The 27388-nt window shown below is 33.9% G+C and overlaps 1 protein-coding gene and 1 pseudogene across 3 annotated transcripts in view; both read right to left on the bottom strand.

Moving 5' to 3' along the window:
• The window catches only part of TMEM232 (transmembrane protein 232), a 326537-nt gene that overhangs the window by 58771 nt on the left and 240378 nt on the right, over window positions 1–27388 (bottom strand). The gene's annotated exons all lie outside the window — the stretch shown is intronic.
• LOC306663437 (septin-11-like) overlaps window positions 22482–27388 on the bottom strand; it is a 33457-nt pseudogene continuing 28550 nt past the window's right edge. Inside the window, exon 3 of the transcript in view lies at window positions 22482–24508. The product of the transcript in view is annotated as a septin-11-like (transcript). The remainder of the gene's footprint in view (window positions 24509–27388) is intronic.

Raw genomic sequence — 27388 nt, 5'->3', positions numbered from 1 at the left:
GACCATTATATACAAATATGTTTCAAAATCAAAACAAAATGGACAGATTACTAAGAAAAAGTGAGGTAGCAGTTGAAAATATCCCCATTAAGCAAAAACAACCCAATCAAAGTCCATATTCAGTAAACTTTCAAAGAAAAGAATATTTCAATATTGTCAAGAATCTTTGAGGATAAAAGACAGACTATATTGAATTATAAAAGCAGGAATAAATTATTAACAGAAAGGAAAATTATAGACCAATGTCATACATGCATGTAGATGCAAAATATCTTCACAAAATATAAGTAAACTGAATATGGGAACATTTAGAAAAATAAAACATTATTACCAATTTGGAGTTGCTCCAGGAGTATTAGTGTAACTTAATATTATATAATTAATAAAAAATATGAATCAATAATGTAGGAAATAATAGGTAATTTAAAATAAAGATTTTTTGCACTTTGATGAATAATATCTACCAAAAATTTGCAATAAATATTATTTTTATGGTGAAAAGTTCAAACCATTCTCTTTAAATTTGGGAGCAGCACTCAAATACTGATATTATTTCTATTCAAGATTTAATGCAGCATGCAAACATTGAGTGATCCAAGTAAAATAAGTCATAAAGGTTTAAAAGTCACAGATTTCACAGAGAAAACAGCACTCTACAGAGATATTATTAATGGGAAATATTTAAAAATTGACTATTTGTGACATAATTATCACATAATTATCATAATTACCATAATTATCAAATGTACTCACTTCTATACAGTTGCAACTTTTAGGAAATACAATATTTCTCAAAAATTGTTTCAAATCATCATTTATTGGTTACAAGTAAAGTTATATAATATCAAAAACTTTGCTTAAAACCATCTGGGGTTGGTGGAATACAATCGGTAGTAGTATACATAAAACAAAATTTACCATGATTGATAATGGTCAAAGCTAGAAGTTGTGTAAAAATCAACTGTACTATGCACTCTACTTTTCTACATATTTTAGACTTTTCACAATGAAAGGTTATTTTAAAAATTCATAAACACCCAATAAACACAAAACTAGAATTAAACCAAAAAAGATGAACTAATCTTTATAAAGGCAATTTTAAATTTCTTTTAATCCTTAATTAAAAGAAATGTTAAATTATGTTCATAGAGACAGAAATTTAACACCATAAAGGAATTTTCTTCCCCAAATTTATTAACAAATAAAATTCAACTTATTTCATTAATTTAGTTTCAATTAAATTAATTTCTAACTGGTACATAAAAATTACACAAATTATTGGGATAAATATGATGTTTTGATACATGTATGTACTGTGTAATGTTTAAATCAGGTTAAATGTATTTATCTACTCAAACATTTACCATCTCCTTATGGTAAAAACTCAAAATGCTTTCCTTTAACTTTTTGAAATGCACAGTACATTGCTGTTATCTGTAGCAACACCACTGTGCACCTCTGCAAACTGTAACATAGTACCTATTGATCAGACTTTCCCCATCCATCTCTCTCCTTACTGTCCCCAGCTCTGATACCTACCATTCTGCTCTCAACTCAGAGGAGGTCAATGTTTCTAGATTCCACATTTAGTGAGATCACACAATACTTGTCTTGTAAGTCTGGTTTCTTTCATTTAACATGATGATCTCCAGTTCCATCTGTGTTGCCACGAACAGTAGTATTTCAATCTTTTGGGGGATGTAATAGTGTTAAATGGTGTACACATACCTCATTTTATATATTCACTTATCAGTAGATGAATACTTAGTTTGTACACACTATTTTTTTTTTTTGACTAGGGATTGAACCCCAGGCTGATTCACTACTGAGCTACATCACAGCCCTTTTTAAATATTTTATTGAGAGACAGGATCTTGATGTCTGGTTTATGGCCTCTTTAAGTTGCTGAAGCTGGCCTTGAACTTGTGATCCTCCTGCCTCAACCTCCAGAACTACAGGGATTATAGGTATGCACCATTACGTCCAGCTCTAGATTAGTGTGAATAGTGCTGCAGCGAACATGAGAGTATAGATATCTCTTGAACACAGTGATTTAATTTCCTTTGAATATATACCTAGCAGTGCGACTGCTGGATCATATGATAGTTCTTTTTTTATTCTTTCAAAAATCTCCATACTACTTCCTCTAGTGACTGTACTAATTTACATTCACACCAGGAGAATGCAGTCTTACCTGTTTTCCACATCCTCACCAGGACTTAATCTTCATTTTCTTTTTTTCTAACTCTTGTCTCCTTCCCTGCTTCGTTCCTTCCATTTTTTTTTTTTTTTTTTTATAGTAACTATTCTTACTGGGGTGTGGTGATATCTCGTTGTAGTTTTGATTTGCATTTCCTTCATGATTAGTGACTTTGAACTTTTTTTATACACCTTTTGACCAGTCTTATTTCTTTTTTTTTTTTTTTTTTTTTTTTTTGAGAAAATATCTATTAAGGCCAATTGCCCTTTTTTTTACTTTTTTTTTCAATACTCTATTCCAAATATTTCAGACATTATTTACCCCCTGTAAAATGTAGCATGTAAGTATTTTCCCACTTTCTCTAAGTTGTCTTTTCGTTTCCTATGTTGTGCAGATTTTTTTTTTTTTTTTTTTTTTTTGGTTGGGGGAGGCAGGGGTTGACTCAGGGGCACTAACCACTGAGAAACATTCCCAGTCCTATTTTGTGTTTTATTTAGAGACAGTGTCTCACTGAGTTACTTAGCATCTTGCTTTTTTCAGAGGCTGGTTTTGAACTTGGGACCATCCTGTCTCAGTCTCCTGAGTCACTGGGATTATAGATGTGGCACCACTGCATCCAGCTATGTAGAACTTTTAGTTTGATTTAATCCCATTTGTCAATTTTTATTTCCTGTGCCAAGACATTATACCAGTCCAAAGTTGTGAAGTACTTCTCTTACTTTTTCTTTCAATAGTTGCATAATTTCAGGCCTTCCATTTAAGCCTTTTATCCATTTTGAGTTATTTTTGAAACTGGCAAGAGATAGGGGTCTACTTTCAATCTACTGCATGTGGATATTCAATTTTCCAAGCACCATCTATTAATGAGGCTGTCCTTTCTCAAATTCAAGTTCTGGGCACCATTTTTGAAAATCAGTTGAGTATAAATGTGTGGGCTTTCTGCTCAGCCATTTTGTTCCCTTGGTTTATGTGTCTATTTTTGTGCCAATCCCACATTGTTTGGGTATTATAGCTCTGTAGAATATTTTGAAGAAAAGTAACGTAATGCCATATATTTTGTTCCCTCTGTTCAAAAGGCCTTTGATTATTTGAGATTTTTTTTTGTGGTTCCATATAAATTTAATAATTGTTTTGTCTAGTTCAGTGAAAATGCTTTGTTAGAGATTGTACTGAACATATGTATTGCTTTAAGGTATAATTGATATTTTAATAATATTGATCCATCTCATCTAAGAATTTGAAATTTCTTTCCATTTTATTGTGTCTTCTTCCATTTATCTCATTAATGTCTTACAGTTTTTGTTGTATAAATCTTTCATTTTTAAAATTACATTTAACCCCAGGTATTTTCTTTAGCTATTACGAGTGGGATTGTTTTCTTGATTTCAATTTCATGTAAATCACTATTAGCCTATATCAATACTACTGATTTTCCTATGATGAATTGTAGCCTGCAACATTGCTGAATTTAATAGTTCCAATAGTAGTGTTGAGGAGTTTTTATAATTTAACATATATAATGAGTATGGAACCACCATTTGACCCAGCTATCCCACTCCTTGGCCTATACCCAAACGACTTAAAATCAGCATACTACAGAGATACAGCCACAGCAATGTTCATAGCTGCTCAATTCACTATAGCCAGATTGTGGAACCAACCTAGATGCCCTTCAGTTGATGAATGGGTAAAGAAACTGTGGCATATATATGCAATGGAATATTACTCTGCCATGAAGAAAGATAAAATTATGGCATTTGCAGGCAAATGGATGAAATTAGAGAATATCATGCTAAGTGAAATAAGCCAATCTCAAAAAACTAAAGGACGAATGATCTCGCTGATAAGCAGATGAGGACATATAATGGGGGGTAGGAGGGGTTAGCGTTAGGGTTAGGGTTAGGTTTAGGGTTAGGGATAAGGAGAGTGGTAAGAATGGAGGAAGGAAGGACTGTATAGAGGGAAAAGAGGGGTGGGAGGGGTGGGGGGGAAGGATAAAAATAACAGAATGAATCAAACAACATTGCCCTATGTAAATTTATGATTACACAAGTGGTATGCCTTGACTCCATGTACAAATAGAGAAACAACATGTATCCCATTTGTTTAAATAATAAAAAAAAAACACATATAATGAGAAATCTTCAGCTATGATTTGACTTCTAATTTGGATCCCTTTTACTTCTTTCTCTTCCCTGATTGCTCTATAAATTCCAGTATTATGTTGAATAAAAGTGGTAAAAATGAGTATTCTTGTTTTGTTCTAGATCTTAGAAAGAAAGCTTTCATCTTTTCCCCATCCATTATAATGTTAGCTGTTGACTTACTAAATACAGTTTCTATTATGTTGAGTATGTTCCTCCTATACCTAATTGTTCAGATTTTTATTATGAATGGATGTTGAATTTTATCAAATGTCTTTTCTGCATCTATTGAGATGATGATATATTTTTTGTATTTTATTCTGTTGATGTTGTGTACCATGTTTATTGATTTTCATATATTGAACCATCCTTGTATCCTTGGGATGAATCCAGCTGGATTGTGCTAATTAATCTTTTTAGTGTGCTATTAAATATGGTTTGTTGGTATTTTGCCACATGGATAAGCAATGTGAACACAACAAAGTTTTCAGTATATATGATGTGTGAATACTGGCTATTATTATGGGATAAAAAAAGTCTGTATCCCTACTTCATGCCAGAACCCCATCTCCTTTAATGAAAGAAAAACAAGAGGCAGACTTTTAAACTTTTGCAATAAAATACAGGAGTATATTTTATGATATAAGCACAGGGAAAGACTGCTTAAAATTGAGTAAGTATTCTAACTAATAAATACAACCTAACTAAAATTAGAAAATTATGATTGTCATAAAACAGCATAACAAATGTGGAGCCAAACCATGGTTCATTAATAAAATGAATAAGCCAAAATAAAAATGGACAACTGACATGAAGAGGAGTTTCAGAAGATATACAAACGGGAAGCAAATGCTTGGAAGTCATTAAACCCTTTAAAATCACTATAGTGAATTACTTTTGTTTTCCACTAAATTGACAAATTGATAAAGTCTGGCAGCACTAAACCTTGGTGACAAGGGGGAACAATGTGAGTTTTACAATGCTGAGGAAAGTGTGAATCAACACTACCACTTGGGGGAGATAGAGGGCAATAGCACCATCTTAAAAGCTACCCATTCACATATCCTATGACCCAGCAATTCCATTCCTCGGTAACACCTAGAAAAATAGTTCCATACCATACCAGAGCCTGAATAGAAATGTTGATAAGAGTTTCATTCATATTCAATAACAAAGCTGAAAAATTATTAAATATTCATTGACAGAATTAAAAAATATACAATGAAATATTATAGTTCCATGAAAATAATTTAATTACTGTAACTAGATATGACAACAGAGTGATGTCTGAAACATCTATTGATTGGACAAAAAGTAAAACAAATCCCGAGTATTATATAAAGTAATAAATATTTAATAAAACATAAAATCATGCTAAGCTAAATAGTATAGCATTCATGTACATGTTTAATAAAGATTTACAGGAAAACAAGAGAAAGAGACACAAATTTCAGATTAAATATGAGGACAGTATGAGGATGGATAAGATGAACACATTGTAATTTTTTATTTCAAGTTATATGGTAGGATTATGGGTAGTTGCTCCTTTTGTCAGTATTTTTTATTAGTTAAGCATCACTACTTACATTGACATAGCATACATTTTTCATAAACAAAATATTACATTAAAATTAATTGAGTCTTTGAAAAATTGAGCAGTTTAGAAGATCATGGCAAAAGAGATAACTGTAGTTTAAACTAGGTCTTGTCCACATTACCTATAAAGATTCACAGATTCAATGCAATACCTACCCAAATATCATTTTTTTTTCTTTACAGAACCAGAAAAAAATTAATATTCATATGGAAGCACAAAAGACCACAAGTAGTAACAGAAATCATGACCAAAAGAGGTATCACACTACCTGACTTCAAAATATATTACAAAGCTGTAGTAATTAAAACAGCATCTTTTTGGCATAGACAAATGGAAGAGCACAGAGTGCCCAGAAATAATATCATGCATTTACATGCATCATATTCTTGACAAAGTTTCCAAAAACATATGTTGAACAAAGGACAGCCTCTACGATACATGGTGCTAGGACAACTTGATATTCAAATGCAGAAAACTAAAACTTGACCTTTATTTCTCACTGAATACAAAAGACAGCTCAAGTCCAAGTGCATCAGACACCTGAATGTAATATTTGGAACTCTAAAACTAGTAGAAGAAAACCTAGGTGGAGCACTTCAAGGCATTGATAAAGGCAATTCAATTTTTTCAAATTCAATAATTTATAATATATATCCCTAATCACAGGAAACAAAAATAAAAATAGACAAATGAGATCACATCCAACTAAGAAGGTTTTGTACAGCAAATGAAACAATACATTAAAGAAACAACGTAGAGAGTGGGAAAAAAGTTTGAAAAACTCTTCATCTGACAAAGGATTAATATCCAGAATGTATAAGGAACTTTAAAAAACTCAATAACAAAAGAAAAAAATCAAATTAAAAATGGCCAAAGGACATGAAGAGACACTTCTCAAAAGAAGAAATTCAAATGGCCAAACATTTTATGAAGTAATCTCCTATTTCAGCTGCCAGGGAAATGCAAGTCAAAACCACAGTGAGAAATCATTTCACCCCAGTTTAAAATGACTATTATTTACTATTATCAAAATGTAAAAAACTAACATGCTGGCAAAGAAGTTTAGAAAAGGGAACTCTCATATGCTGTAGGTAGGAATAAACTGGTACAGCTACTTAGAGAAGGATAAGAGGGTTTTTTAAAAAACTCAAAAATAGATCTCCCATATGATCCAGCTGTCCCATTTCTGGATATATATCCAAAGAAAATGATATAAACATATTGAAGAGAAATTTACATGCCCATGTTTTTTGCTGAGCCATTACAATGGTTAAGATATGGAATCAACTTAGGAACTCACTGACAAATGAATGGATAAAGAAAATGTGTGAATACACACACACAGAAATCTTATTCATCCATAAAAATAATGATATCCTGTTATAGCAAAATGGAAGTGCAAACTTTTAAGTCATGTGCAGAAAGATAAATTTCACAAGTTCTATCTCATTTACAGATGTTTAAAAAAATCATTGGAATGTATAATCATGATTCCTAGAGACTGGGAAAGGTAGGGTAGAGATGGGATACTTGGAAGTTAGGTAGTGCATACCCAAGCACCATTAGAAAAAAATAATAACTTCTAGTGTTCTACCGAAAAGTGGGGAAGAGGGGGGACTGTCGTTCACAATAACCTATTATATATCTTAAAGAGAACTACAAGAGAGGAACTCAAGTCCTCCAAAGACAAAGTAATGATAAGGAGATAGATATATTATATGCATGTATTAAACATCACATTGTAATACATAAATATGTATAATTAGTACTTAATACAGTTTAAAAAAATTGTCAAGGAAATATAAATGTTAACCTGATTTGATCACTATACACTGTGTACATGTATTAAATTATCATAAGGTAGCCCACAAATTTGTGCAGTTAAATGATAATTTAAACTTGGTGTGCTGGAGCATGTCTGTAGTCCTAGCTACTTGGAAGATGAACGCAGGAAGATGGCTCCAGCCCAGGAATTTGAGAACCTCTTGGGCAACATAGTAAGAGCCTATCACAAATAACAATAATGACAATGGTAGCAATAATAATAATTTAAAAAAATCAGGCCTACATTATTCTTATATGTCAATATTTTCATTTCATTTATTCTAGTTTTTCCTAACTTGGATGCACAGTTTATTTTAAAACACCTATGAGGTTTTAAGAAATAATGATGTCTAGATTTCACTTCTAGAGCATCTAATTTCATTTGACTAGACCTTGACATTAGGATTTATAAAAATTCTCTAAGGTAATTCTAATGTGCAATAATGTATAATAACTGCAGATATATTCTAAAATAATCATGCTTCAGAAACTATCTTACTTAGTAGAAAGAACAAAATGAAAATGTACATGTTGATTAAATAAAACATTACATTTAGCCCAAATGTCCTAGTTGGTAGTAAGGGAATGTTGAAATAAAAAATAAGGCTTTACAGATATGAAAATTATGATTTTCCAATCCAAAAATATAACTGAGGCAAGAATATATATTAGCATATCCATTATAGCAATAAATGTAATATCACATTGAATGAAATAATTTATTTGACTCAGGAAACAAAACATATTTCAGATACACTGTGAGAATAAACAAAATAACTGCATTAACTTAATGCACATTTATAAATGCCACATTTATAACCTTTATATTTACTAGAACATAAATGGAAGTGATCTAGTCTTTTTGAAAGAGTAATGATTCCATTATTAAATATCAATTAGAGAAAATAAATATTTTTAGATGAAAAAAGAACAAATGTGTGCCTCCTTTGCTAATGAAGAATCACTAAGTTATAATAAATAAAAAGAAATAATAGAACTTCAAATAAGAATTTCAGATACATATAATAAAAGATTATCCTTTTGCATTATCCTTTAAAGTTAGACATCATTACTTATAAATGTGAGCTTTTGATTTCACAGGAAAACTACATTCAAATCACAAAATTACAACAAATAATTCAACTCACAAATTATTATTGGAGACTTAAACACAACTTCTAGTTGTATTAAAACTTTTAGAGCTATTTTGATAGTTTAATTTTGTAGTTTATTTCAGGAAGTTTTTCATTTTTATACAATAAAATTAGGTATATTAAATTTATTTGCATAATATCTAAGCTCTTTAAGAATTTAAAATGGTTGTGAATACAGTTTTGTTCCATAAAAAACTACTGTAACTTTCATATTAGTCTCTGAGCAAAGAAGCTATAAATAATTTTAATGAATTGAAGCTCATGAATAATGTTATTATTCATCTAGAGTTCTAGATTGGAAGATCACAGTTTTCATATCTGTAAACCCTTATGTTTTTACTTCAATGTTGCATTTATAGAAATTGATTTAGGTTGCCATCATGTGGTATGATGATTATGTTCAAAAAGTAAATGCATACTGGCACAGAATTTATGTCTAGCATACCTTTCCTACAGTTTTTTTTTCATGAAATTTAGTTCTGTTTAAGAATCTGTGAAAGGATAGGTGGTTTGATAAGAGACACACTGCAATTGTTTCATAACTACAATGCCTTCTTGTATGCAAGGCTCATTTAGGGAAATAGACACTATAAAATCAAAATTTTGGAAACAACAGAGTTAGACCAGCTCATAACTTCTCCATTACCAAATTGAATACATGGATGAGGCCATCAGGTACTCCCAATGTCAGGGGAAAGATATTTTAATTTTTCTCTTTCACTCTAAAGAATCTAATTCTGTCATTCACCAACACTAAAAAGAGAGAACATGAGGAAGAAAGAACAAACCTATACTTTGATTGTGAATGGAAATTTATCTTGTCCTGAATCTACTCTGATGGAAAAAGAAACAAATAGAATGATTGAATTAATTGGAGCTGGCCAGTAACTTTCAAATTGGTCAAAAGAAATTCTGCTACCTTAGTGGGTCTTAGCGTCCTCATTTGTCAAATGAAGGGTTTCGATGAGATATATCCATGGTCTCCAAATCAATAAAGTTCCTATATGTTCGCCTTTATTCACACTTTAAAAAAACTTTCAATTAGTTTGAGCTTGGTGGCACATGCCAAAATCCCAGCGGTTCACGGGCTAAGAAGAGGATCTCAAGTTCAAAGCCAGTCTCAGCAAAAACCAGGTGCTAAGCTACACAGTGAGACACTATCTCTAAATAAAATACAAAATAGGGCTGGGGATGTGGCTCAGTGATTGAGTGCCCCTGAGTTCAATCCCTGGTACTACCACCATCCCTCCCCCCCACCCAAAAAAAAATGCCAACAATAAATTTTTTTAAAAAAGTATGAGAGTCTACAGGAGAAATAAAGAAAACATGTTGGGAACTCAAGCACAACTCCCTATGTAAAAAGATGACAAAATTGAGAATAAAATGCTTTCTAGACTACAAATATAGATTTCAAAGAAAGGAAAGATGAGCAATGAAGACCAGGAAAATCTTAGCAGCTTTGTGGGGACATGAAATTTGAATTGAGCATAGGAAAAATTAGAATTTGGGTTGACTTGTGTGAAAGAGACTTTTAAGCAAGTGAGGGAGAAGACACCAGTGGAAGAAGAACCAATGATGGAAATAAGTAAATAAAGAGACAGGGACTCTATGCTAATCAAACATGACTCGAAGGATGATTTCATAAGAAGGAAATTTTACACTCAAGTCTGTAGTTTTTTAGCTTCTCCTGAAAGGGCAGATCTGATAAAAATAGTTCGCTAAATGGCGAAGGTCAATGAGATTGACCCTTCTCATAACACATGCTATTCCAATCCATCTCATCCTCTAGAATTTTCTGTTTCCCCAACTTGACCAGCTTTTATGTTGTCTATTCCTGCAAGCATTAATTTGAATATACAACCCTGAATATAGAGTTAAATAAGCCCAAAGGAGGAAATGATTACAAAGGTCAATTAAGTGAAGATTTTACTTTAGATATCTTTCATCTTTTTAGTTAAATTTTTTCCTTGGTATTTTATTTGATTATTTATCACAGCTATTGTAAATGGGATTTCTTGATTTATTTTTTGGATAGTTCACTATTAAGTGTATAGAAAAGCTTCTGATTTTTGTAGGTTGATTTGGTATCCTGCAACTTTCCTCAAACTGTTTATTAGATCAAATAGCTTTTCTTATTGTAGAGTCACATGTTTTCTATATTTAAAATTATGATGTCTGCAAACCGGGACAATTTAACTTCCTCCTTTTCAATGTAGATGACCTTTATTTCTCTCTCTTGCCTAGTTGCTCTGACCAGGACGTCTAGCCCTATGTTGAGTAGAAATGGTGAAAGTAGTGTTCTGTGCCTTTCCTGACCTAGAGGAAAAGCATCTGGATTTCCCCACTCTGCTGTGTTTGTTACCTACCAGCTGTTTTGTGTTGGGGTACATTCTTTCTATACCTAATTTATTGAGAACTTCTATTCGTGAAAGGATGTTGGGTTTTGTCAAGTGTTTTCTTCTCTATGTCTATTGAAATGATCATGTGGTTTCTTCCTTCTTTCTGTATTACATTCATTGATTCACATGCATCACACAGTCCTTGCATCCCTAAGTTGGATACCACTTTATCACAGTGAATTTTTTAAATAAATTATTAGATTCAGTTTGCTAGTATTTTGTTGAGAATTTTTGCATCTATTTCATTAGAAATAATTGACCTGCAGTTTCTTTTTCCTTTGTTGTTGTTGTTATGCCTTTGTCTGGTTTTAGTATTGGGATAATAATGGTGTTTGTAGAAAGAGTTTTAAAGAATTCCTTCCTCTTCAATTAGTTTTGAAAGTTTGAGAAAAATTGGTCTTAATTCTTTAAGTATTTCATATAATTCATCAATGAAATCATCGGGTCCTGGACTTTTCTTTGATGGGAGAATTTTTATTACTGATTTGATCTCCTTATACATTATTGGTTTGTTCAGTTTTTCTACTTATTCTTAATTCAGTCTTGGTAAATTGTATGTCCAGGAATTTATCCATTACTTCTAAGTTTTGCAATTTTTTTGTCATGTAGCTATTCAGAATAGTCCCTTATCTTTTGTATTTCTCTGGTATCATCTGCAATGCTACTGTTATGTTGTTGTTATTGTTTACCTCATTATTTACTTGAGTCCATCTTGCCTCATTCCAGGTAAGGCTTTGTTTATCATTTCAGAAAACCAACTCTTAGTTTCTGTGATATTTTATATTTTTCAATCTCCATTTTTTTTCTGCTGAGGTCTTTATTTCTTTCTACTAATTTAGGGTTTAGTTTGCACATATATATATATATATATATATATATATATATATTTAATTTTGCATACTTTAATTTCAGAACAAAATAAACAGAACCCCCCTAATACATAACAACTCTCTTATAAAATTAGGGAGGGGATGGGTCTCAAGGTCCTTGTTTTTCTGTCTTAGATGCAAGAGCACAGAGGGAAAAAAAACACTAGATAATTAGCAGAGGTAGGACAGGGTCACTGAAGGCTGCTGTAGGAGCCCTGAGACACTAAGGAGAGGGTATGTGATTTTGAAGTAGAAACTTTTAATCTACTGCTGCCATGTGAGACACATTCACATCACCCTCATTGGGTTACCAGGAACAGTAGCACTTGGTTCCTCTGCTTATATTTCTTGTTCTCCTAGTTCTTTGAGGAGTGACATTATTTGAAGTATCTTTTCTTTCTTGATGTAGGCAGAAATTGCTATAACCTTCACTTTTAGAACTACTTTTGCTGTATTCCATTGGTTTTAAAATGTTGCATTTCATTATCACATATCAAGAAATTTTAAAATTTCCTTTTGATTTCTTTTTCAAAATGATTATTCAGGAGCATGTTGTTTAGAAATTGAAGGAGACCCAAATAGATGGAAAGATATATCATGTTACTGAACTGGAAGAGTTAATTTTGTTAAAATAACCATATTGCCCAAAGTAAATGGAAGATTCAGTGCAATCTCTATTAAAATACCAATGATATTCTTCACAGAAGTAGAAAAAATTTTAAAATTTATATGGAACCATAAAAGAATCTGAACAGCAAAAATGATCTTGAGTAAACAATAACGACAAAACCACAAATCACATCTGGAGGTATCACACTGACTTCAAAATATACTAGAAAGCATTAGTAGCCAAAACAGCATGACACTGGCATAAAAAGAATACAGACACATACTGGGGAAAGGATAATCTCTTTAATAAATAGAACTGAGAAAACTGACCAGATACATAAAAAGAATGAAATGAAACCTTTACCGTGCAGTATAAATATCAGCTCAAACTGGACTTAAATATAAGAGCTGAAATTATTAAGTTATTAGGGAAAATATAGGGGAATGCATTATGACATTGGACTAAACAAATGGTTTTGGAGGAGATAAGACCTCAAAGGATTGCAACAAAAGCAAAAATAGAGATAATTACATCAAAATAAAGATTCTGCACAGCAAAGGAAAAAATCAACATAATGAAAAGAAAACCTACAGAATAGGAGATTATATCTGCAAACTATGTATCTGACAAGGGTTAATATCCAAATTACATAAGAAGTTCAAACAACTCTGTAACTACTACAAAACAGCCCAATAAAGGGCAAAAGATATGAATAGACATTTCTCAAAGGAAGGTATACAAATGATCAATAAGGATATGAAAAAATGCTCAATATCATAAAAAATCAGGGACATAGAAATCATACCACAGTGAATTATCACCTTACCTCAATTAGAATGGTTATTATCAAAAAGACCAAAAAAAAAGTGTAGGTGAGGATGTGGGAAAAAAAAAGAAAACCTCATACACTACTGAGGGTATGTTTACTATAATCATTGTGAAAAACAGTATAGAAACTCCTCAAGATATTAAAAATAGAGTTACCATGTAATCTAGCAATTCCACCACCTGGTCCACATCCAAAGGAAATACACCAACATATCAAAGAGATGCCTGCACTACCATGTTTGTTGCACCACTATTTACAGAATAGTTCAAATATCGAATCAACCCAAGTGTTCACCAAGTTAAGGGACAAAGACAATGTGGTACATTGTAATGTAATACTCTTTGGCCACAAAGAAAAGCTGAAATCTTGGTATTTGTGACAACATGTATGGAACTAGAGATAATTATGTTAGGTCAAATAAACCGGGCACAGAAAGACAAATACCACATGACTTCATTCATATGTAGATTCTCAAAGAGTTGAGGAATAAAAGAAGTGAGCATCCTGGTGGACACTAAGGCTATTGGGGGGAAGTTCAAAAGAATGGTGGTATGGGGGAAAGATTAGTCAGAAGATACATAATTACAGTTAGGAGAAATAAATTTCAAAAGATCTGTTATAACAAGGTGACTATTCTTAATGATGACATGTTGTATTCTTGAAAGCAGTAGGGTGGACTTTGTGTGCTTTCACCTCCAAAATGAAAACTATGTACTATGGTTTGGGTATGACGTTGTCCACTAAAAACTCATGTGTGAGATAATGCAGGAATGTTCAGAGGTGATTGAGTGTGAGAATCGTAACCTAATCCGTGGATTAATCCATTTGATGGATTAAAAATATGAAAGAACTACTGTACTATTTGGTAACTGTAGGCAGGTAGGATGTGAGGAGGAAGTAGGTCCCTGAGCATGTGCCTTTGGTATTTATATTGTCTCTGGTTCATCATTTTTTCTCTCTGTTTCCTGTCTGCCATGAACTGAGGAGCTTTCCTCCACCATGTCCTTCTGACATTATGTTCCACCTCATCTCAGGCCCAGAACAATAGAATTAGCTGTCCATGATCTTCACATCTGAAACCATGAGCCCAAAATAAACTTTTTCTCCTCTGTGTTATTCTTGTCAGGTATTTAGGTCACAGCAACCAAAAAGCGACTAACACACTATGTGAGGTTATACATTGGTTAATTACATAGATTTAACCATTAGACAAAATGCTTAGATAAACATTTCAAAAGGTCATGTTGCACATGATAAAATTACAATGTTATCTATCATATTAAAATAAATGAATAAATGAACCACAAAAAATGGTAATAAGTGAAGATAGTGGATACTTTTAATGCCTCAGTTTAAATGAATCCCTTTTTACCAAACCTAAGTTAAAGACTCTTGAAATAAGTATGGGAAATTAAGTCAAGAACATTCAAAAGGAAGTGTAAAACAAAGTATCCCAAATCTGGAAGTTTTTACACTCCTTGATATTATAATATCAACTTCATATTAATGCAAGAAGAAAACAGTAATGTCTCTTCTACTCAATAAACTTTTCCCCGAAGTAACATCATTTGACTCAGCATAAGAATTAAAAAGCTGATGATGAAATTGGTTTTTTTAAAAAACAAATTCATTATCCCCCCTGAACAGAGACTGTGAATTTCTAGATCATATAAATTGCTATGCCCTATCTGGCTCTGAATCTTCCAGTTATTTTCATAAGGGAGTCTTAATATTAAAAAATTGTCATTTTCCCAGTTCCAATTCTGGAAATGACATATCAGTTTAATTTGAATTACTTTCCCAGAGGTGACAATCATGAGTTCTGGATAAAATATAAAAATCAACTTTTAAGGCACTGGAGAGCAACTGAAAGCAGACAGAAATCGAGTGGGGTTTAACTCTTGGAAAGAATGGGAATGAAACCAGGTGGTACAGTCATTGATGTGATGTTCCTTAGAGAATGCTCCAGTCTTCCCACATGCAGAAAAGCTAATAGTTAAGCAGAAAACTTCAGGTCTATTGCTTTAGGTGTCAGAAGAGTTTGGGTTGTTTCAGAGCATCTGGAAATTTACAAGGAAAATCCCAGGAAGTAGAGGACCATAGAAGATGAAGCCAGAATGTCTGTATGTAAACCTCTTTCAAATCCTTGGATGATCTCTGAACTATGGCTATGTGGAAGAAACTCCAGCAAGCAAAAGAAAAAGTGACTACTGGAAGACTGATTATTTGTGTGTAAATTTAAGCTGTTGATCATTGCAAAAAAAAAAAAAAAAAAAAAAAGTAAATAATTTGCTCACTCTGAGGAGTTTGCCCAAAATTGTTATCTGGTCATTAAACTTCAAACAACCATCCCTTTAGAGCAAAGAATATTTTCTAGGACCAAGGAATTTTCTCTAAGACTAAGGACTAAACTAAAGCATAACACCCTGAGAAAGTGAAAACTAAATGTCTACAAGTTCAAGGTGATCAGTTAACAATTAAATTGCTGGCTACAACAAATATCAACTCTTTACAATAAGCTACCAAAATCCAGAATCTCTACAAGTTATTCTATATTATATGAAGGTCTTTATAATAACGAGAGTTTGATATGTTGAAGATACTTATTGTATTACCTTAAACAACCACTAAATAATATAAAATAATTTTGAATTTTTTGTTTGTGTTTTGGTGGTTGTTTTGCTGGTTGTTGTTTTGTTTTGTTTTTGTTTTCTTTTTTGGTACTGGAGATTGAACCCAGGGACACTTTATCACTGAGCTATATCCCCAACCCTTTTAATTTTTTAAATTTTGAGATAGGATCCCACTGAGTTGCTGAGGCTGGCCTCAATCTCCAGAAAATAGATGTATTTTTACAAAAAGGCCAATAGATGACATAAAATGAAATACTAAAACATTTTATTAACATTAAACAAGGAAAGGATGAAAAGTAGGGAAGAGAAAGATAAAACATAGAAAATAAATAGACAAACAGGTAGGTTTAAATTTACTCATATTAATTTTTACATTAAATATAAATATATAAAAGACTCTAATTAAGAGGCAAAAAAGTATCTAGCTGGATTTAAAAAGAAAAACACTGAACAAATGCTGTCTAAAAGAGTATATTTTAAGTTATAAAACACAGCTAATGTGAATGGAAAAGCATAGGGAATACACACACATATAATGTATATATATGCATACCTGTATAATATGAAAGATAAGCATTAGAACTGGGATGGAAGTGTACACATCAAACAAAGTAAATTTTCATACAAAGGAGATTTCTGGAAGGAAATGATACTTAATAACACTGAAATGGGATAAATTCCTCAAGAAACATTAAAACCAGGAATGTATGTGTACTTAATAGGACAGATTGAATAAACAGAAAGCAAACTCTGACAGAAAAGATATTATGGTCCCATCTGGATTTATATTGGGGGATTTAAAATTCTTCCTTCATTAATAGAACCCCAAATTAGTGAACATAGAAGAAATGTAATTATATTCCATCCACTTTGATCTAATTTGGCTTTTAGAACTATATACAACTGTAGAATACATACTCTTGTCATGCATCTTGAACATTCACTAATATAAACAATGCTAGACATCAGAAAGTTCCATTAAATTTTTGAAAATTGATATTTTATGAAGTATGACATTTGATAACATTGGAATTAAATTTGATATGAATAGAATGATGATCCTAATATTCCCAAATATTGGGAATTAAAAAGCATACTTCCCAATAACCATGGGTCAAAGATAAATCACAAGGATATTAAAGGAATACTCTGCATTTAGGTTAAAATGAAATACAACATTTCAAAACCGTATATAGAGGGAAGTTTAGAGTTTTTGACGAAATATTTTAGAAAAAAAATCACAAATTGAAAATCAACTATCAGTCATAACAAATATTCTGGAAATCTAAGGACTAGGCTAAGGTACAATCTATACTTAAAATTGAGGACAGCAGATTCCTTGTCTGTTTAGTGAGATCCATATCATGGGGATGAAATGGTCAATTAGGGTCAATTTGTGTTGTGAAAGTGCAAGGATTTGGTTTTCCATCTATACAGAAAAATAGTTCTTATATTGTGCACCAACCAGTTTTCTAAATCCTTATGAACTGATCATAATACAAAATATAAAATGCTTTTTGCAAAGCATTCTTCATCTTTTTTTAGAAATATATATTTTATTTCTGTAATAAATTTATTCATGATATCCCGCTAAAATGTCTCCATTAAGGAAAGTGACATTTTTCTCATTGTTTTCAGGGCTCTAGTAAGAACAAATGGTTTAATAATAAGCGGTTCTTTTACCTGCTCATGCTGGAACAGAAAAGAAAAATATCAGCCTTTTGTTGTACTAAGCTGCTCCAAATAAAAATGCTAAAGTAACACTGGAGCTAAAAATAAATTATAATCTAATGCATTAAACTCATTGAATACAAAATATTGGCATCTAATCTATTAATTAGCTCTGTTTATAAAGGAATTGCAAGAGAAAGTAGAGTGTAAATACTAATTAGTCCTTATTATAATTAATCATTCTACTTTATCCTTGTGATAATGTTATATAACCCTTAAGAGGGAATTATAATGACATTTTAAGTATAATCAAGGATTAAAACTTTTGAGTGCCTACATAAAAAATTGCAGGATAATTTTCATGAGACAAATTCATTTCAGGGAGGTGTAGCTTTAAGATGAACGCAGCAGAGGTGGCAACTTTAAAGGTTCTCATGGTGGTTATAGCTTAAGGAAAGGAGAACGAACTTGAAGACCTCAAATAATCCATATGAATTGGCTATGTCCTTGGAATTTCCACATTAAAAATTAATTCCTTAGGATAATAGCTTATGGGTCCTCAAGAGTCCTCCTTAAAATTTTAAGCAACTATTGAAAGAAAAATCCCTGAAGACATTGTACATGAACATCTCACAAATCTTTGGCTACAGCTAGCAAAGTGTAACAGGTGGTTTGAAAAAAAAAAAAAAAAAGTACCATCAGAGGTGGAAAACTAAGTGATTTGCTTTGAGAATCAGGAAGGGAAGTTAAGTTTTGTTGGGTTTTTAATAGAGCTGCATTGAATTATTCTGTGACTCTTAGAATAATCTAAGACCTCAAAGTGTAGAAAACAATATAATACAAAATAAATGTTAGGATTGAAATTATTATCAAAGTAGGAATTTCCTTATTTATTGTAGGAAGTTTTGTGATGATAAGAAAAAGGAATGTCACATAAATGTATGAATGTATCATCATCATTAGGATGGAAAGTAATAAAACAAATTAAGAGGGTCTATTTTTTTCTAAGAGTTTTGGTGGTGTTTGTTTTTTTGCTATAAACTTATTTATAATAGAGCACATGCTTGTGTTTGTGTGTGTGTGTGTGGAATTTTTAAAAACAAATTAAATACATGCAAATACATTAAAATGTTATATCCAAATGAAAGACCACCTTCAAAAATCCACCTTTTAGAATTATTGCAATTTAAAAATATCAGTATCCTTTCATAGATGTTCTCTATTTTTTCTAATTATTCCAATGAATTGGTCAAATGTTGCCCTCATCAGGCCAGAAATGGTTTACAAATGAATTTTTACATTGCCAGGTGCTGAAATTATAGCCAAATCACACAGCTGTACTACGTGATACAAACTTATATAGATACAAAATCAAATTCACAATCACTGATGGGAAGGATAAGTTCTGGCAAAGAATTTTCACTGACAATTAGTATAAATCAAGACAAGCTTTAAATCTTATGGGGGATAAGCAAGACATCAATTTTAGTTCAGACTGCAATCCTTTCTCTTCTAAAGGTAAATTTGCTCTTGCTGCTCCCTGGTTAAAACAGTGGACTCCCTTTTCTCTTAGAACGAAACTGCCAATTCCTCATTTGGGTTTGTGTGGTCTGGGTTTAGGAGTCAACCTCCACCAGCTTCCACTCTCCCTGCACTCACTGCTCTGCAGGCAGGCTGACCATCTTTTCAGTGGCTGCACATGGTGAGCTCTTTCCTTCTGGGCTTTGCTCTACTGTTGCCTCTGCCCATACTCTGCTGGCTCTCCTCCAGCGGGTCTCCACCTATAGTTTCTTTCCTGCCTATCTAAAGTGAATTCTCCTATTGCTTTCAGTCTTACCATTGGTTAATCTCACATATGGGATTTAAAACATCTGTAATAATTTCACTTGCTTACTGATTTATCTGTCATCTCTTTTAGATCATAAACTATGTGAAATTGTTCACCCCCATCTCTACTATATAGGACGGTGCATGACCTATGGTAAAGATTTCAGTTATATTTATTTTGACACAAATCCCTTCAACAGGGAGACTGTTCTGTCTCAAATATCAATTTTTTTCTTCCTTCCTGAATCAGGTGGAAAGAGCGAGAGCCCTGAAAAGTGACTAAGCTTTAGAAAAGATCACAGGATCCTCGGATAGATTTAGAGTGGAATGTGAGTGAAGAGCCAAAGATAATGTCGCTATCTGAGTGAATGGAAGAAGGAATTTTCTATTTACTAAAAAAATAATGAGGTCAGAAGGTTCGAGGGAGAGGGAGAAGAGTTTAATTTTAAATATATTAAACTTATGTTAACGTATGTCTACATAGGTTAAAATAAAATGTGGGTGGTTGCATACCTGAGTATAGAATTGGAAGGAAAAAATCAGGCTGCTAAGAAGCCACTAGCGGCCAAAATAAAAATGTTTATCATGGTAAACCTTACTAACTGGATTAATTAAATGATTTAATCTATCTTTCATCTAGATTCTTGTTATTTGCATCCAGAGTCTAGTCTACAGAGGTTTGCTTAGATTGAAATTCTTCAGATTAATTTGGTCCATATCTTTGTTCCCCTAAAATTCATTTTCTAATTCTGTAAATCTAAATTTTTGCTACTAAATTGATAGCAAATTCCCTCCTTCACCTTGCTTTCTGCTTAAAAGAAACACCAATCTTGAGTGTTTGCCAAATGACTGAGCATTAAATGGAGCTATAGAACTTTTGTAGAGAAAAAATGATGCCTTTGACTTTTCTGTACCTAAGGATCTGAACCTTAAAATTATACGAAAACATGGCAGAATTGACCCCTTGCATGTGTCCCTTTTTCTTTTCTCAATGTATTTCTCAGAATTTGTTGGGACTTAAGACAGTTATGACCTGAATCTATCAGGCAATTTGTAAGTATGGCATAGGACATATGTTTTGTAACTATAAATTAAAATAGCTCTCTATGTTTAGGTAAAACAGTCACTTCACCACAGTACTATTTTAATCAACTAATGTGTGATTTGGTACTAGTTTTCACTTTGAATATGGACATATTACAATCCTCCATTGAAACTCTCCTTTAAGATGTAGAGTTATGGACCACCAATCAGAAAACATTTAAAAACATGAAGAACATACTTACACATAGCTGCTTGAGCAGAGGAAAGGGGTTCCCTCAGAAATTTTAAACACTGGACTTTCCAAAAGATAATGCTGGGGTAGAGGAGGGCAGAGATAAAACCTTGAAGACACTACACAAATTAGCTGCATGAATCATGCTTCTGCAAAGAAACAGATCAATAGGGTGTAGCGGGGATAGGGGTGCAAAATAAGGACTTGCTTCAAGTGGTTATGGAGGCTGATAAGTCCCAAGATCCGCAGTCGGCACGTGGGAGCCACTGTGTAGTTCCAGTTCTCGTCTAAAGGCCTGAGAGCAAGCAGAACTGAACGCTGACCCTGAAAGGTCTCACTGCGAGTACGCAGGCCCAAGACCCAAGATGTCAAGGCTTCAGTTTCAGTTTGAGTTCAGAACTCAGAAAAGATGGAATACGCAGCTCAAGCAGTTAGGCAGAAGTTTCCTCTTACCCATAATAGGGTCAGGTTTTTTTTATACTTTTTAAAATTTTTTTAAATTTTTAACTTTTAATTTGTTCTTATATATAAGAGTAGAGTGCATTTTGACATATTATACATATATAGAGTATAAGTTATTCTAATAAGGATCCCATTCTTATGGTTATACATGACATGGAATCATACTAGTCATGTATCAAGTATGAACACAGGAAAGTTACGTCTGAGTCATTCTACTGTCTTTCCTATTCCATCCTTCCTCCCTTCCCTTCATTCCCCTTTGTCTAATACAGTGGACTTCTATTCTTCCCCTCCCCACCCTCCCTTGTTGAGGGTTAGCGTCCACATATTAGTGAGAACATTCAGGCTTTGGTTTTTTGGTATTGGCTTATTTCACATAGTATGATATTCTCCAGTTCCATCTGTTTACCCGCAAACGTGACAATTTCATTATTCTTTAAGGCTGAGTAATATTCCATTGTGTATATATACCACAATTTCTTTCTCCATTCATCTGTTGAAGGACACCTAGGTTGGTTCCACAGTTTAGCTATTGTGAATTGAGCCGCTATAAACATTGATGTGGCTGTGTCACTGTAGTATGTTGATTCTAAGTCCCTTTGGGTATAAACCTAGGAATGGGATAACTGAGTCAAATGGTGGTTCCAATCCAAGTTTTCTGAGGAATCTCCCATACTACTTTCCAAAGTGGTTACACCAATTTGCAGCTCCACCAATAATGCATGGGTGTACATTTTCCCCAACATCCTTGCCAACATTTATTGTTATTTGTATTCTTGATGGTTGCCATTCTGACAAGAGTGAGATGGAATTAAGTGTATTTTTCTTCCTTCTTGTGATGAGTGAAAATTGTATTGCAAGTACCAATGTCCTGGAATTAGTTATAAGATCTGGAATTAGTTTATAAGGTCCAGCCCCTCAGCCTGCTGAGAGGACAATGCAGGTGTGCTTAGGAAAGAGTCTTCACTGTAAGAAGATTGGTGGGAAGCCCATCGTCCTCAGTGGGAGATTCTTTTAAAATCAGTGATATATGACATGACCCTTGAGATCTTGATCTGAGGGAGGATGAAGGACATGCTGGTCAATGTGAACATGATCATCATTCCTTACACCAGTTGGTCCCAACTTGGCCAGTCTTTGAGTGGGTGGTCAGATACAGTCTCAACCCTACGAGAGACAGTTTGAACAGACCACAAGCTCAAGCCAATAACGTTAGCCATTAAAACAAAACATTCACGCAAATGTAAAAGTCATCTATGATGCTTGCCCCCCTTTATGCCTATGTTCAAATCTTTCTTAGTTTGGGGCTGGTGTGAAGAAAAGACAGTTTAGGATTGTGTGATCATGGAGATGAACAATCAAGAAAATGCAAGTTGTTGTCACGGCTATTTAGGGTTTTAGTTTAGCTGCTGAGGTATCAGAAATACAGGTAGCCTTTTACCCCACTTTCCTCATTGAAAGCCACATACAAGAAACAGGCATGCTTCCTGCCACCATTTGGAGCAGGCATGAAAGGCAAATCATTTACTTTCAGAAACAAAGTCCAGCTGCACAGAGCTTTTGTTATTATTCCCTCATTCTATCGTTTTTCACCACCAACAACATTCAGCAAAATGAGTTGAGTTCTTGGTGTTTGGGGAAGGACAAAACAAAATAGAACAAAAGGACACAGATGGCAGAGGTACACTATGACTGCAAGAGCAGGTGAACGCGGGGACGTGCTTGGCTTGCTAGGCTTTATGTGAAGCTTGTTTTTTTCTTATTCTTGTCTTTCAGGGTTTGCTGGGCCTGGGACTGTAGGAGCTGAGCTGCTGCATTCTTCTTCTGGAACTTGTTCACCTCCTCCTCCAGCTCCTCTTTCTTGTCTTACACTTTCTTCTTCTCTTCTTGGTATGTCCGTTTTAGAAAGTCAGACTTCTCGTGATGTTCCTTCTCTGCTTACATTCAGCCTCTTTCTCCTTCACTCTCATGACAAACATCTGTCTCATCTCTTCTTCTTTCTTTGGCAATTCTCCCAGGAATTCATTCCTTTTTGCTTCATATGTCTCCTGAAGACTGAAGGACTTGCTGTCAGGGTCAGTGTTCTTGAACCCCAACTCCTCAAGTTTACAACACTGATACGACTCATAATGGAGGGTGTGTGTCTGTTCCTGCAAGTTCTCCATGGTCACACTTATCAGCATCTCCTGCAGCTTCACAAAAACACAATAGTTTTCATTCTCAACCTGTACCATGCCCCAGGGGTACTTCCTGGCCTTCACCATCTTGTCGCCAATCTCCACCTCTTCAGTGCTGCCAACCACTGCAAACAGGAGGTGCATGCTCATTGTTGCATTAATCTCTGCCACCGTTTCTTCATCTGTAGGGAACTGATATACCTGGATGCTGCTGCTGACTAGTTCACTCACGATCTTACTTCTGAATTTGTGCAATTCATTCTTGGCAATGCTGTCTGCTTTTGCAATTATTAGAATAGTGTTTACCTTATTGTCCAGCTTCTTCATGGTGACCATGTCCAGGGACTTCAGTGAATGACTTACAGGGGCAATAAAGTAGAGACAAGCATGAACCCTCGTGTCATGATAGTTGAAGAGAGAATGTTTAATCTTCAATTCCTCCTGCAAGTAGGCCTCAAATTAGGCAACGACGTATCCCACTATTGGCTTACAACTGTCATCTTTAGTTATCTGGTCTCCAAATCCCACAGTGTTGACAATGGTTAGCTTGAGCCACACATTGCTTTCCTGAAGCTCACAACTTCTGATCTTTAACTGGATACCTGATTTGTTGTCACTTTCAAATTTGGTGTTGAATAAAGTATCGATTAATGTGGATTTGCCATGCCTGTCTCACAACACACGGGATGTTGAAACAGAATTCTCGAGAAGTAGACTTTTTGACCAGTTGGTCAGGGAGACTGTCAAATCCAACATGACCAGAAAGGGTCAAGTTCTGAAGCTCTTCATTTTGCCCCTTCCCCTTCAGATACCTCAAAGGTTCAGACAGCAGGTATTTTTAGGGTGTTTACCACATCCATCAAGATGGTTTAAGAGGACTTAGTCAGTAAAAGGCTGGCTCCATTTCTCAGGGCTTTAGGTGAGGCTGAGCATCATAGCAGGAGAGTATTAACAAGTGAAGCAGCTCACATCAAAGTGATCAGGAAGCAAAGCTTTAGTGCAGTTTTAATTTGCATTTTTCTAACTTCTAGAGATATTTACCATTTTTTCATATTTTTTTCAATTATTCATATTACTTCTTTGGTGAAGTATTTGTTCAGTGCCTTTGCCTAATTTGTTTCTAAGCTGACATGTTAGAGATTCAGTCCCACTTTTTCTTCTAGTAGGCACAGGGTTCTGGTCTAATACCTAGGTCCTTGATCCACTTTGAGTTTTGTGCAGGGTAAAAGACAGGGGTTCAATTTCATTCTACTACATAGAGATTTCCAGTTTTCTATTGAATGAAGGCCTCCTAAATAAGGAAGGAAATCCTCTCTCCTCAGTACATTAATTAAAATTATAATCTCATCCACCAGCACTCTCCTAGACACATGCATAAAAATATTTGACCAAATACCTAGGCACCCTGTGGCCCAAGCAAGTTGGCACATAAAAATTAGCCACAAAAATATGACTGGTATTTATTTTCACACAAGAATTCCTGAAGATTTTGCTCAAAAGAAAAACAAAATATGTTAATTCTTATTCCTTAATTCCATTTATCCCCTCAAGACTATCTCCTTTAACTTTTAGAGTACTGTTTTAAGGAATTAGATGCTTCCTATTGGTGTGCCCTAATGAAACTTATACATCTAATTCCTTAAATGTCTTTATCATTGAAATACAGAGAATTAGTTGCACTGAACTGGTTTCACGGTCAATGAACAGCTTGTTTTCTTTCAAGTTACACTAACCACAGTAATCCATGGTTCCAGTTACATAAAAGACTACATGTGCACTGTCTATCAACCTTACAGATAAAAATTGATGTTAAATTGACTTTTTCCCCACTAAGCTTGTATTTTTATTGTTGTTAGTATTTTTGTGCTTGTGTGAGTGTTTTTAAAACTATTTTATCTCAGATTGTTGTCTAATTGTTTTTAAAATATACTTGAATTTGAACATATTAATATATTAATGGCCAATTTTACCTATCATCATTTAACTCAATAAAATACAAATGCAAATTTCCAGAGGGAAAAAAGTATTAGAAGCAGTTGTCCACACACTGGAGTGAAAAGATGGCAATTATCCCTGTTGTGACTTACCAAGACAGCCCAATAGGCTCACTCAAGTCCTAAAGGAAGTTTCGGGGGTCTAAATTACCCACTTTGGCTGTCTGCATCAATCAAATTAATTGCTCTCTTTTCCAATTCTCATTCATGCAGTAACATTAGCTACAATTAAAGGTGAAAGATATGGACTAGCTTCTAATAGTGACACTTGCTCACCAACAGAGCATGTGGACAAGAATAATTCCATTTCTGATGATTGGAAACCCCATTGAGTCAGGGTTGAATTAGGTGCACCTCTAACTGTGGGAAAAAAAGAGAAAATGCCTTTTGAGAACTCTTTATTTCCTAACATAGAGCATTCTGTCTTTATATTCTTCCAAAAAAGCAATTATAAATACATATGTGTGTGTAATATAAATATATATAGTCTTTTCCTTTCATATCTTCCAGTCAAATGACTGTTATCTTGGGCTTATCACTATATCACACTCCTGAACATATCTGACCAATGGTAATAAAACTCTGAAATATAGTGCTAACATTACTGCTTTCTGAGTTAGGAGTGGAGAAATTTACAGTGATACTGTTCACCGGGGCTATCTTTCTTTGCTCATGTGTAATATCAATGGATTTCTAGCACCCAGAATTTAGAGATTTTTCACTGTTTTCACAACATGAGGATGATTAATAGAGTAGAACACAGAAGCAAACAAGAGAGGGAAAGGTGCATGTACATTATTTTGCATGACTTTTTTTATTCTTTTGATATGCACACACTTGTCACAACCTCTCCTTGCTTTGTATGGCTGTGCCTGTGGTTGATTCTCTGTCCAGCTGTGTTTAGAATTTTGTATGACAGCAAGTGCTGTGTGGTGACTGAAAACAGCTAGAAGGAATACAAAGATCTCAGAAATGCTTCCAAAATAAAGCAGAGAATTTTGCTAGTAAGTTTTGTGAGCCCAGTTCAGGGGCTTCCACTTTTCCTGGCTATCTGCCTTCACCATCACTACTGCGAGATGCTGACAGGCTGACAATAAACCCAGAAAGTCTTCAGCCTGGGTTAATCCAACTCATACTTGATTAGAATGCCCAGAAACCAAGATGCAGAACTCTAATAGAAAGGTACCAGCTGAGGTCTTCAGAGTGGCCTTAACTGCCCCACCCGGGCCCATGGCCGTGTCACCTTGCTGAATCAGCAAGCTCAGGTCTCCCAGCCAGATATAGTTCTGTCAAGGAAGTTGTCAGGCTGCCAAATGGAGTTCACCATTTATGGTCCTTTCCTGTATTTTATCTATGGACAGAAGGTGAACATTATTGGAATGTGACCCAGAGACATTTGGATATCATGAAAGTGAAGATGCAACATGTATTTTTTAAAATGCATGGCCTTTAGAAAAAGACTCTTAAAAATCACTGCTGACTGTATCCCATGCTATTTTTAGCTCAGTTAGAAAAGAAGTTAGTGAAATTATTATATGTGACTTTTCCCCCTATGATTGAGTTAGCACATCTCTCCTTCTTGATATCAGTACGCTAATAGGTGGTTGATTTGTCAGCCAGCTGTGCTTAAAATTCTGTGTGGCAATACTGGTTTGCTTACATAAGTGATTTAGAAAAAATTTGTTGCTTAAGATGGGCTTTTTTCTTCAAATAATTTTATGT

This window comes from Sciurus vulgaris, assembly GCF_902686455.1.
Source record: "Sciurus vulgaris genome assembly, chromosome: 6".
Lineage (NCBI taxonomy): Eukaryota > Metazoa > Chordata > Mammalia > Rodentia > Sciuridae > Sciurus > Sciurus vulgaris.
The sequence above is the reverse complement of the archived record's forward strand: the minus strand, read 5'-3'. Positions and strand labels throughout refer to the sequence as shown.